Below are 11,977 nucleotides of genomic sequence, written 5' to 3' on the forward strand. Positions count from 1 at the left end.
TTAGTTATGAAAAATGCCTCACTAAGTGTATACTTAGCGTGTGATAGTTTCATACGTTGGTAAAGGAAAGTAAGTAGAGTATAGAGCTTAGTTTGGCATCATTTACCGAGGATCATCTCCTAAGATCAATATGAAATCTTTTAGATGTTTTTGATTTCCTAGTGGACATATATACTTATGTGGTTATGATACTCTAATATAAATATGTTTAAAACCGATTTGTTTCATTATATATATACTAGCATATAAGGGGTAGTACTTATTATTACTAGTTATAAATAATGGTTTCATGATTAGTATTTTAGTAAACTATTTTTTAATTGCTATCAAGATGAATATTTATTTTAGCAATTTTTTAAGTCTTTTCATTTAATATATAAAATAGTATTGAACTTCCATGTTGTTTTAAAAATAGATTTGATTTGAATATTAAAATGTTATATTTCGATTTTACGCGATTAAGTAGTGTTTGGTTACAAGTGTTAAATATAATTTTTTAAAGAAACAAAACTTTAGTGATTTTCAAATTTAGATTGCTTTGATAAATTTATATGACATTTCTGACTCGTATTCGGGTTGGATACCGGAAGGGGGTGTTACAGTTATTAGTAAGAGTTGTATGTTTAGTCGATTCTAAGCCTAAATCAAGTCTGTTTAGAGTTGAATAGTGTATTCATGTCACGAGGAAGTCAATATTTATGATATCGAGTTTATATGATTAATGACACTCCTTACTAATGTAAGTTTATATGTGTTTGTATTAGATTCTAATAGAGAGGAATTTCATTAGAATCAATCTCAGGTGATATAGTAGGGACTAACTCTTTAGGCTAGAGCTTGAGGGTAAGTTATATTTGTACAAACTGTCTGTTGATAATTCAAGGAGTAGAGTTCCCAACGAACTTGATGGAAAAACCCTTTGAAGAATTTGAGATAATTTTGAGTAATGATTAGTTATCTCTCGACCATGCCAAAGTGAACTATCTCTTAAAAAAATTAATTCTAAAGAAACTCGAAAGGTTTTGAGATTATAGTGGTTGGTAAAAGGGTAAATTCATTATCTAATTTGATTTCAACAGTAAATGTTGATAAGTTATTGTGACAAGGTTTCCAAGCCTTCTTAGCTAACGTGGTGGATACTCAATATTTAAAGGGTAAGTTAGAAGACATCTCAACTTTTTAAGAGTATCCATATGTATTTCTAGATTAGTTATATGGTTTACCTTTAGATCGAGAGGTAAAATTTAAGATAGAGGTGCTACTAGGTACAACTCCTATATCTATTATCCCGTATAGAATGGCTCCCATCGTTCTTAGGGAATTAAAATCACAGTTACAAGAGCTATTAGATAGGGGTTTATAAGATTGAGTGTGTCACCTTGGGGAGAACCGATATTGTTTATGAAAAAGAAAGATGGGTCTATGCGATTATGCATAGACTACCATCAGTTGAATAAAGTAATAATAAAGAATAAGTATCCTCTCCCTAGAATCGATGATCTTTTTGATCAGCTAAAAGTCGAATCAGTGTTTTATAAGAATGATCACTGATCTGGATATCATTAGTTAAAGATTACGGAAGAATATATTCCTAAGATTGCTTTTAAGACTCGATATGGACACTATGAGTTTGTGGTGATGTCTTTTGGGTTAACTAATGCTCTTGCGACATTTATGGATTAGATTAATAGAGTATTTTGCCATACTTGGATTAATTTGTGGTGGTGTTCATCGACGATATTTTGGTTTACTCAAAGATTTAGGAAGAACATAATGTGCATCTTTGCGTAGTTCTTTAAACTCTACGGGAGAAAAAGTTATATACTAAGCTATCAAAATGTCATTATTTGAAGTTGTTTTCCTTGGCCATGTAATTTTAGCAGAGGGGATAAGAGTGGATCCCAAGAAGGTACAAGCTATTATTGAATAGAAAACTCCAAAGAATGTCTTTGAAGTACAGAGTTTCTTGGGACTTGCTGGTTATTATCGAAGGTTCGTAAGAAACTTCTTGATGATCACCTCTCCTCTTACCAAGTTATTGAGGAAATATTTGTCATTTATTTGGACTGATAAATGTCAAAAAAGCTTCAAGACACTAAAAAGATATTAACGAAAGCCCCATACTATTACAACTAGAATTTGGAAAAGATTATGTGATTTATAGTGATGCCTCTCATAATGGTTTAGGATGTATATTAAAACAAGAAGGAAAAGTTATCACTTATTCTTCGAGGCAGCTTAAGACGCATAAGACAAATTATCCTACTCATGATTTAGAATTGGCAACAGTTGTGTTGCTTTGAAAATACGGCATAATTACCTGTATGGTGAACAATGTTATATCTACACCAATCACAAGAGTCTGAAGTAATTCTTAACTTAAAAGGAGTTAAACTAGAGGCAAAGACAGTTGATAGAACTTCTTAAAGACAATGATATGATTATCGACTATCATCTAGAAAATGCTAACGTGGTAGCCAATGTATTAAGTTGAAAGACATTTTTTGCCTTAACAGCTTTGGATGCACGAATATCAATGAAAGAAGATGGTGAATTGATCATAGAATTAAGAATAAAGTCTACACTATTGGATCGACTAAAAGAATTTCAAAGAAAGGATGAGAAGTTCATGTCAAGGATTGAGCAAGTAGGAAAGGTGAAACTAAATACTTTGAAGTAAAATTGGATGGATGCCTATGCTACTGAGGATGAGTTTATATTCCAAATGATGAGGAATTAAAGAAAAAACTTCTCCTTAAGGTACATTATAGTCTTTTAACTATGTATCCTAAAGGAAATAACATGTATATGGATTTAAAGAGTTGGCATTAGTGGTTAGACATGAAAAGGGCTACAACTGAGTTTGCTTATGTTCAGGGTTTAGGTTTTATGGTTACGACCAGATTTAACGGATTACGATAAAGTTTTCTAAAATATTTTTCAATAATTTAAAACCATATTACAAATAAACATCTAAAAATATAGTTAATAACATTAAAGTTCAATCCTATAAAAATTAAAATAATAAGGACTGAGTAAAATAAAACATTCCATAATCAGTGTCAAATCAAATCTGACAATATTAGCAAAAGTAATATAAATCGTAAAACAAGTACTTTCGAAGTATAGGCAAATGTCACCCAAATTAATTGCAACTCGAAGGATAAAACATTACAACAAAATGATATTGTACAAATGTGTCGATCCTCCAAGTGCCAAGTCCGGGTCGACTATAAAAAAGAATCTGAAAGAGAAAAGTTTGGGGGAGTGAGATAGAGAGCTCAGTGTGTTCCAACAGTGTAGAAATAAAACATATAATTAAGATTTCAAAATCAGTCCATCGTTAAAAACATAGACATAAATAGAGTTTCCAAAATTAGTTTAGTTTCAAATTGTAAAAACTTCAATAGTGTTTTTAACTTAAAATACAGAATCTCCCCCTAACCGAACACCATATACAATCCCACAAAACTGCATCCATAAGGACTTACCCTAGGCCCAAAGGGTGTAGGAGCCAACCTAAGGGAGCACCTTGGGTCTGTAAGGTCTTACCCTAGCTGAAGCGTAGGTGCCCACCTAAGGGTGTGCAATCAGACCTATAAGGACTTGCCTAATGCACATAGCAGAGGTTCCACCCTAAGGTAGTACCTTACAGTCCATAAGGTCTTACCACTAGGCCAATTGGACCTAGGAGCCCACACAAGGGTCGTCTTAGGTTCATAAGGAATTACCAGCTGATCGGTGCTGAACTTATATAAGAAATTACCAGCTTGATCAGAACTTAACCTACAGAGACTTCATACAGATCCCAGAGTACCCCAAAGAAAACATTTTTCAAGCAACAACCAGTGGTAGCAGGAAAATCAAATTTCAGACATTTATTTATCAGTAAACAGTAACAAGAGAACATATGTCAAGCATATATAATTTAAAATATAGTAAATCGGGAATCATAATTAAATCAGATAAATCATACGGTAGTCAAATCAGAGTAAACAATTCATTTCAAATCAGAGAAAATCATCATGCGCACATGGTATTTCAATCAGCTATTTAGAACTGTAATATGGCACACAAGGAATACACCTTACAAAATGAATCAGTCTGGGAGATCTATCGAGCATCGGCTTCATTACGCTCTTCGATTGTATGAGAACCTAAGTTATATCATAATAGGGTTACAATTGGAATAGTACACTAAACTGAGTATTTAACAAGGTTACAAAGCTATACGAGTAATCATGGGATCACCCTAACAGACGTATCATGAGGAAACGGGTCGAGTAGATGAAAGGTGAGGAGATCCATGAGTACCTTGACTATACGATAACATAATTTAGTCCTTGACCCTTTAATTAAATCAGTTGTACTAAATAAATACTTAAATTACATATGCACGTTTAGGTTTAATAGTCAATTCGGAGGCTTTCGAGTTTAAATTTGACAAAACAGAATTCCAATTCAGACTTAGGATGCCAAAAAACATAAAATGTGATTTTTTGAAAATTTTGACTTTTTAGTCAAAGTCAACGATCAACGATCAATATCAATGGGCATGTCAACAGTCAGGTCAAGGTCAATAGGTTTGATCGATTTGAGTTGACTCAGGCCAGTTTAGGTTGACTTAATACTATCCGAGTTGACTCAATTAGGTCAAACAGGCCCAGTTTAGACCAGGTTGGGTCGGTTCGGTCCACCTGGACCATTCTAGAAGGCTTTTCTGAGTGAGGACGAGTCCCACGCACATGTAGTAATGAATGGCAACGAAGATAGGGTCGGGGATAACTGCCGAGCACTCCGAGAGCATCCAAACACCATTATTATGCCAAACCAACTCAAAAATCAGCCAAAACCACAACAATTAACCAAATAAATGAGATCGGGAGCTTACCTATGACAAACGATTAGAATAACGATGACAATGTAACCCACCAGATAAGTTTTAAGCGCACAAAAATGAGAAGTCCAATAGTGGAGGCAGTGATTTCCTTCCAAACATTGATGAACGGTGGCTGAATAAATGAATTGGGGTTAGGGTTAGATCACTGGTTAACGCCAATATTGTTGGACGCGATGGTGTACTACACCACCGACTGAAGGAGGCTAAACGGAGAGGTGGCGTAGATGGTTGGGTTTGGTGAGAAGATGGGTTTTGGTTCACGATCAAGGGGTATCTATTTTGGTTTTGAGTTATAACCCAAACCAAATTATTATAACATATATTTTTATTATTTAAAATCACAATTAGAAGCCTAGCCTAGTAGCTAGGGAATGGAAGGCCATAACCCTAGGGTCTCGGGTTCAAGCCTCTCTAACTACCCTTTATTATATTTTTGGTGTCAGATGAGTTATAGAAAAATTATAGGGCTAGTCCCTAAACTTTCTATATATTTAAAACTAGCATAATAGTTTCAGAAACTTACAGTTTAGTCCGTAAAAATAAATTAATTTATTTATTAAATTTTAAATTAAAAAATCGATGGTGTGACATGTCAGTAAGTTAAAGCATAGCATCAAGTGTCCTCGAGATTATTGCGACTGATTTTTACCCTCAGTGGAATGGGGAAAGAGTTACAATGGACTTTGTTACAAGATTACCTTTGACACCTAACAAAAAGGACTCAATCTGAGTGATTATGGATAGATTGACCAAGTCAGCGCACTTCATCCCAATTCAAACTGATTACTCCATAGATAAGTGTGTTGATTTGTATATTAAAGAGATTTTTTTACTACATTGTCTCGATAGTATCTGATAGAGATCCAAGGTTCACTTTGAGATTTTAGAAATCTTTGCATAAAGACTTAGGAACTTGACTTAACTTCAATAGTACTTCTCATCCTCATAAGGATGGATAATCAGAGAGAACTATTCAAATTCTAGAAGATATGTTAAGTCATGTGTAATTGAATTTAAAGGTTCATGGGAGAAATACTAACCTTTAGTTGAATTTACTTATAAAAATAGTTATCAAGCAAGTATCAATATGTTTCCTTTTGGAGCCTTATATGGAAAGAAATTTTGAACTCCTTTGAATTGGTATGAGCTTAAAGATTGGGACACCATCGGCCATGACCTTATTAAGAAAGTTGAAGATAAAGTGAAGATTATTCAAGATAATCTTATGATTGGGGCCGATCGATAGAAGTCTTATTCAGATTTAAAAAGAAATGAGATTGAATACCAAGTTGGTGATAAGGTATTTCTTCAAGTATCACCATGGAAAAAGGCACTACAATTTGGGAAAAAAAGGAAATTGAGCCAGAGATTTGTTAGTCCTTATAAGATAGTAAAACAAGTTGGTCCAGTGACTTATATGTTAGCGTTACCTCCACAAATGGACAAGATTCATAATATATTTCATGTGTCGACGCTTTTAAGGTATCATTCAGATCCTTCACATGTCATCATACCAGAGGAGATTAAGATTCAATCAGATTTGACCTATAGATTTGACCTATGAGGAAGAACCGATAAAAATATTAGAGTATATAGTCAAATAACTGAGAAACAAGAAGATACCACTTGTTAAGGTTCTTTAGAGAAATCAAAAAGTCGAGGAAGCCGCATAGAAAATGAAAGACATGAGAAACTAATATCCTCATCTTTTTTGATCAAGTAGGTATTGAAAATTCGAAGTCAATTTTTTCTAAGGGGGAGAATTCTAATACCCCAAAATTTTAGCTAGTGACCAAAATGAATAAATTGAAAGTTGAGTATAAATTTAGGAAAAGTTTAGGGACTAAAATATTTCCCCAAAATGATATTTTATCCCGTAAATGAATATTTTAGCCCCAAGAATGACATTTTCATGTCACTTGGATTTTTCATATAGAGATTGTATTGAAATCTATAAAGCAATAAAGTTTGAGAAAAATTTGGATAATTGGATCGAATCGAATCGAATAATTGAGATATTTTGAAGGATAATAAGGCAAGGTTAATAATTTCATTCCATGCCTTAAAATATTAATATTTAATATGGATAAGTGGATTTAAGTTGATTTTTCATGTTAAATCGGGACCATTGGATGAAAAATGGCAAGATTGTAATTTCGAGAAAGTTCATGGGAAAAGTTGGAAACAATTAATTTATTGGTTTATTGTTTACTTTTGGATGAACAAATTGATATGTGGAAAGTTATGGAGCATGTTATTATAAGGGCAAAATGGTCTTTTAGCCTTAAAATGAATTAAAAATTCATTTTAGTTAAGTAAATGACAAATGGTCTTAATTAAAAAAATAGAAAAATCAAGAGATTTCTAATATTTTCTTCATTTTCTCCAAGTTTTCCATGAGCTATCTAAGGTATGGGAAAATATTTTTATTTTGATTTTTCAACCCAATTTATAAGTATTTTGGATGAAAGCATGAAATACAAAATTAATCTACATGAAATTCTCTATCATTTGGTACCATTGTTCCTGTTTTCCATGCTTGAAACTCCAATTTCTTGGATTGGATGGATGAAGGGGAGGTTAGATTTTGATGTTTTAAGACTTGATTATGATGTAGTTGACGTTGTAGAATCATTTTCATGCTTAAAATATGATTGAAAACTATTAGAAATGGTATATATATAATTCGAGCATAGTTATTGTAATTTCTTGGAAATGATGTTTGGAAGTTGAATTAATGCTTGAATCAAATTGAAAATCATGGCCAAGAAAGCATATAAGGTTTAACCATGGTAAAATAATTATGGTAAAATTTCCTCAAGGTTAGAAATGATGAATTTATGATTTTACAAGCTTTAGAATGTTGTTTGGACAAAGTTGTAAGTATGCAATGGTTAGGGGACCAAATCGTAAAGTGTAGAAATTAATGATTTTGATATGGAAATTGATTGGAATTGATATTGAAAGCTTAAAATGTTGTTAGATGTTAGAAATTGAAGTTAAATGGCAATGAACCATTTTGAATATTTTGGAAATATTAATGTGAATTCTTTTAGAATTCATTTTGATAATTAAATTGTGAAATTCAAAATGGTTATGTGAATTATTCATTGATTTGGACATTAAGAGATTTGAAGTTACATTGTGATGGATCAATGGTATTTTGAAGTATTAAATTTTGGTATTGATAAAATGAAATGAAATTAGTATCAAATAAGTATTGAAAGAATTTTTAGAATTTTTTATGCTAATGTGCACCTATGTTAGTAAGATTACTAACATGTAGTTTGCAATGCATATGTTTTGTAAATGATGTACATGAAGATTGTGATCGACATTGAGATACAAGGAAGCTTAAAACTAAAGAAAAAGTGCAAGAGTGAAGCTTATATCGTTAAGAAATGTTTGCTAGTGAGGCATACCAGGTGAGTGTATTCTTACCTATATTATATATATGATATAAGGAAGGCTTGTGATGAGGCAACCTTGAATGTTATCAAAAGAATATGATTTGATTACATTATGATATTTTCATAATATTTTGCTAAATGGTATTTGAATGAATTCGAGTATGAATTGCTCAATGCACTATTATATGATATTTTGATATAACTATCGATAGTGACATCTTTGGTACATATTTGATATATGATTTTTATAAAAGGCCCATTGTATGTGCATTGAGAGTCATTGGTACAATTGGCATGCCATGAGGTAGAGTGATTATTGTCACTAAGTGTATACTTAACTTGTGATGTTTTTACACATAGGTAAAGGAAAGAAAGTGGAGTAAGGAGCTTAGTTTGACATCATCTATTGAGGATCATCTACTAGAATCAATATGACATTTTTAGATTTTTATTTTTATTTTTTTATGAGCATGTATACTTATGTGGTTATGATACTCTTATATAAGTATGTTTAAAACTGGTTTATAGTATTATATATATACTAGCTTATAAGGGATAGTACTTATTATTACTAGTTATAAAAAATTATGTTGGTTAGTATTTTAGTAAAATATATTTTAATTGCTATCGAGATGAATTTTTATTTAAGCAGTTTTTAGGCAGTTTCATTTAATATATAAAATAGTATTGAATTGTCATGTTGTTGCTTGAAAATGGATTTGATTTGAATATTAAAATGTTATATTTCTATTTATGCGATTAAGTAGCTTTTGGTTACTAGTGTTAAATTTTATTTTTTGAAAGAAATAAAACTTTATTGATTTTCAAATAAGGATTGTTTTGATAAGTTTATATGACATCTCAGACTCATATTCGGGAACCGATTCAGGAATGGGGGTGTTACATGCATCATCTCCGGTCGAGACGCGCTCACAATTCACTCCTCAAACGATCGTGTACTCCTGCCTTTGTCCCTTCTGCCAAATCTCCGAATTCGTTGTACCAAAATGTCATAATATGTTGGTGAAAGGATTTCAGCCCTTAGTTTAGCCAAATTTCACGAATGAAACCCAGGCAAGCAAAAAGGAACAAAGAAATTAAAGAAAATTCAATTTTCTTTTTACATTTTTGTAATTTTTGTAAATGGGTATAAAACCCCAACAAATACCAAATGTAAAGATTGGCAACGAGAAATCAAAAAGAAACTTTTCAATGGCAAATTCAAAGCAATTAGAGGTTCAAACCTCATTTTATTTTTCCAATGCTTTCTTTCGTTTTATTTGTGGTGATTTCAAAGTGAAGAAGAAAAAAGGGGAATGATTGGGTTTACCTAAGCGTTAGGATAATCCTCTTCAGAGTCATCGCCGATCGGGAGGCACGATGTAGTTAGGGTCACAGATATATTTGGTGGTTTGCATGTAATGTTTGGGGGTTCGTTTTAAAGATTAGGTTAGAGCGAGGGTTCATTTTAAGTCTAAGTTTAGGACGTGGTTGGCTCGACCACCATTGACGATTGTCAAAGTTTTGAGCAGCCAATTTATGACATTTTTTTAGCTTCATTGGTTCGGTCGAGAGAATATAGAGAGTTTAGGGGAGGGTTTAGGTTAATTTTCCTTAAGTCCTTGGAATCTTACCGCGTTTTCACAAAATGATCATTTGATTGTTTTAATTTTGTTATTTTGCTTCGAACTAGGGTACTAAGCATGTTATTTTTCCTTTTTATTATTGGTCATTAGTTATTATGGTTAAAAAGAGAAAAATGCATTTAGGTCCCTCTAACTTAGCCATTTTTTACATTTTGGCCATTGTATCCTTATGTTTTATTTTAATTTAATTGATATAATGTTAGGTTAGTTCAATTCAAATTTGTTTTAATTTATTTCATTTTATTTCTAGCATATTAATACCATTAGGTTTAGATTCCTTTTAGTGTAGTCCCTAATTAAAGCCTCACTTTAGATTAATTTCACTTTTAATCCCTTAATTTAGGTAAATATTCGATTTGGTCCTCGCCTTAATTCCCAAGATTCCATTTCGATTATTCAATTCAATAATTAGTTAAAATCAATTAGGATTAATAATTAGAGCCTCCACTTTAGATTAATTTCACTTTTAATCCTTTAATTTAGGGAATATTCATTTTGGTCCTCGCTTTAATGCTCGAGGTTCCATTTTGATTATTTGATTTCATAATTTGTTAAAACACGATTAGGATTGATATTAGAGCCTATATTTTTATGTTTAGTCCTTTATGTCCTTTAAATTTCAGAATTTGACACTTTAATTTAGGTAGATGCCTTAATTAACCCGCTTAGTATAATTAGGCATAATAATAATTGATTGTTTGATTGCATGAATCAATTTCAAAACAAAGCCAATGTTCATTTATTAGAGGTTAATGGTGTATCTCCCGTGTTATGCCCTAGGGTGACCACTAGTAATTCTCGAAGTAAATTAACATCATTTTCAAAACTCTGCATCATGATTTCTAAATCCTCGAGGCAATATTTGTTTATTGGAATTGATAACGAAGCTTCTGCTACTGCCCAGGGTGGTCATTATTGGTTTTGGTAAATCATCATCTTCAAAATTTTCATATATAATGGATTTAAATTAAATAAAATTTAAAACTCAAAAATTTTAATTTAAAAAATAGGGAATTGACTAGGTACTAATTTTTTGGCACGGTGGGGGTGTTAATCATTCCTTACGTGTAACTAATTCCTGAACTCGATTTTTGATTTTTGTAGACCAAAACTTGGTACTTTTTATAAAATAAAATGTTTTATTAAAATTACCCGATTTTAGGTGTTCCAATTACACCTTAAAAATTATTTGTGACGGCTCCTATTTCAAAAAAAAAATGTTTCAGAAAAACCATCTTTGTACAATCTTAAGTACAAGTACAATTAATAAAACATTTAATTATCAATGACTATCAACCATCATGAAGAATAAACAAATATATTGATAATTATAACATATTTAAATTTAAATCATAATAAATCCAAATTAGATATATTAAAAGAAAATAAATTTTGAACTGAAAATTGAGGTAATTAGAAGATAATATTTATTCTAAAGATTCTAAACTATTTGACATTGAATGTTCAAACACTTTTGCATAAGTTGGCGCTCAAACCTAAGACCTTTAAGAAGGACAATATTCATCCTTTTAACCATTGAGGTAGCTTGATTCATATCGTTAAACTCTCAAAATTTTAAATTATAATTGTGCATATTATATATATATATATTATATTTTTTTATTTTTCAAATATAAATAAATGTTATTTTTTATGAAATTTACACTATCCTATTAAATCTAAACATGGCCTATTAAACATGAATAAATGTTTGTATCTAGATCATAATAAATTTAAATATGATGTATTAAATTGAAATAAAATTTGAATAGAAAACCTACGCACGAATAAATTTATGCTCGTTTAGATTTGAATTTAACTCTGCATAACTTTTAAATAATTGAAAGTATTTAGAACATATACAATTTTGTAATCCTCTTAACTTAATAAAAAAGTTTAATTGTGCATAATTCTAATTTTGTTTGAATTTTCAAACATAAATAAATGTTGGAGTAAATGTCCGGTATATTTTTCTAAATTTGGATAAAAGTAATTGTATTGGGTTGAAGAAATTGCAGCCC

This window comes from Hibiscus syriacus, unplaced genomic scaffold (assembly GCF_006381635.1).
Source record: "Hibiscus syriacus cultivar Baekdansim isolate YM2019G1 unplaced genomic scaffold, ASM638163v2 tig00111837_pilon, whole genome shotgun sequence".
Classification (NCBI taxonomy): Eukaryota; Viridiplantae; Streptophyta; class Magnoliopsida; order Malvales; family Malvaceae; genus Hibiscus; species Hibiscus syriacus.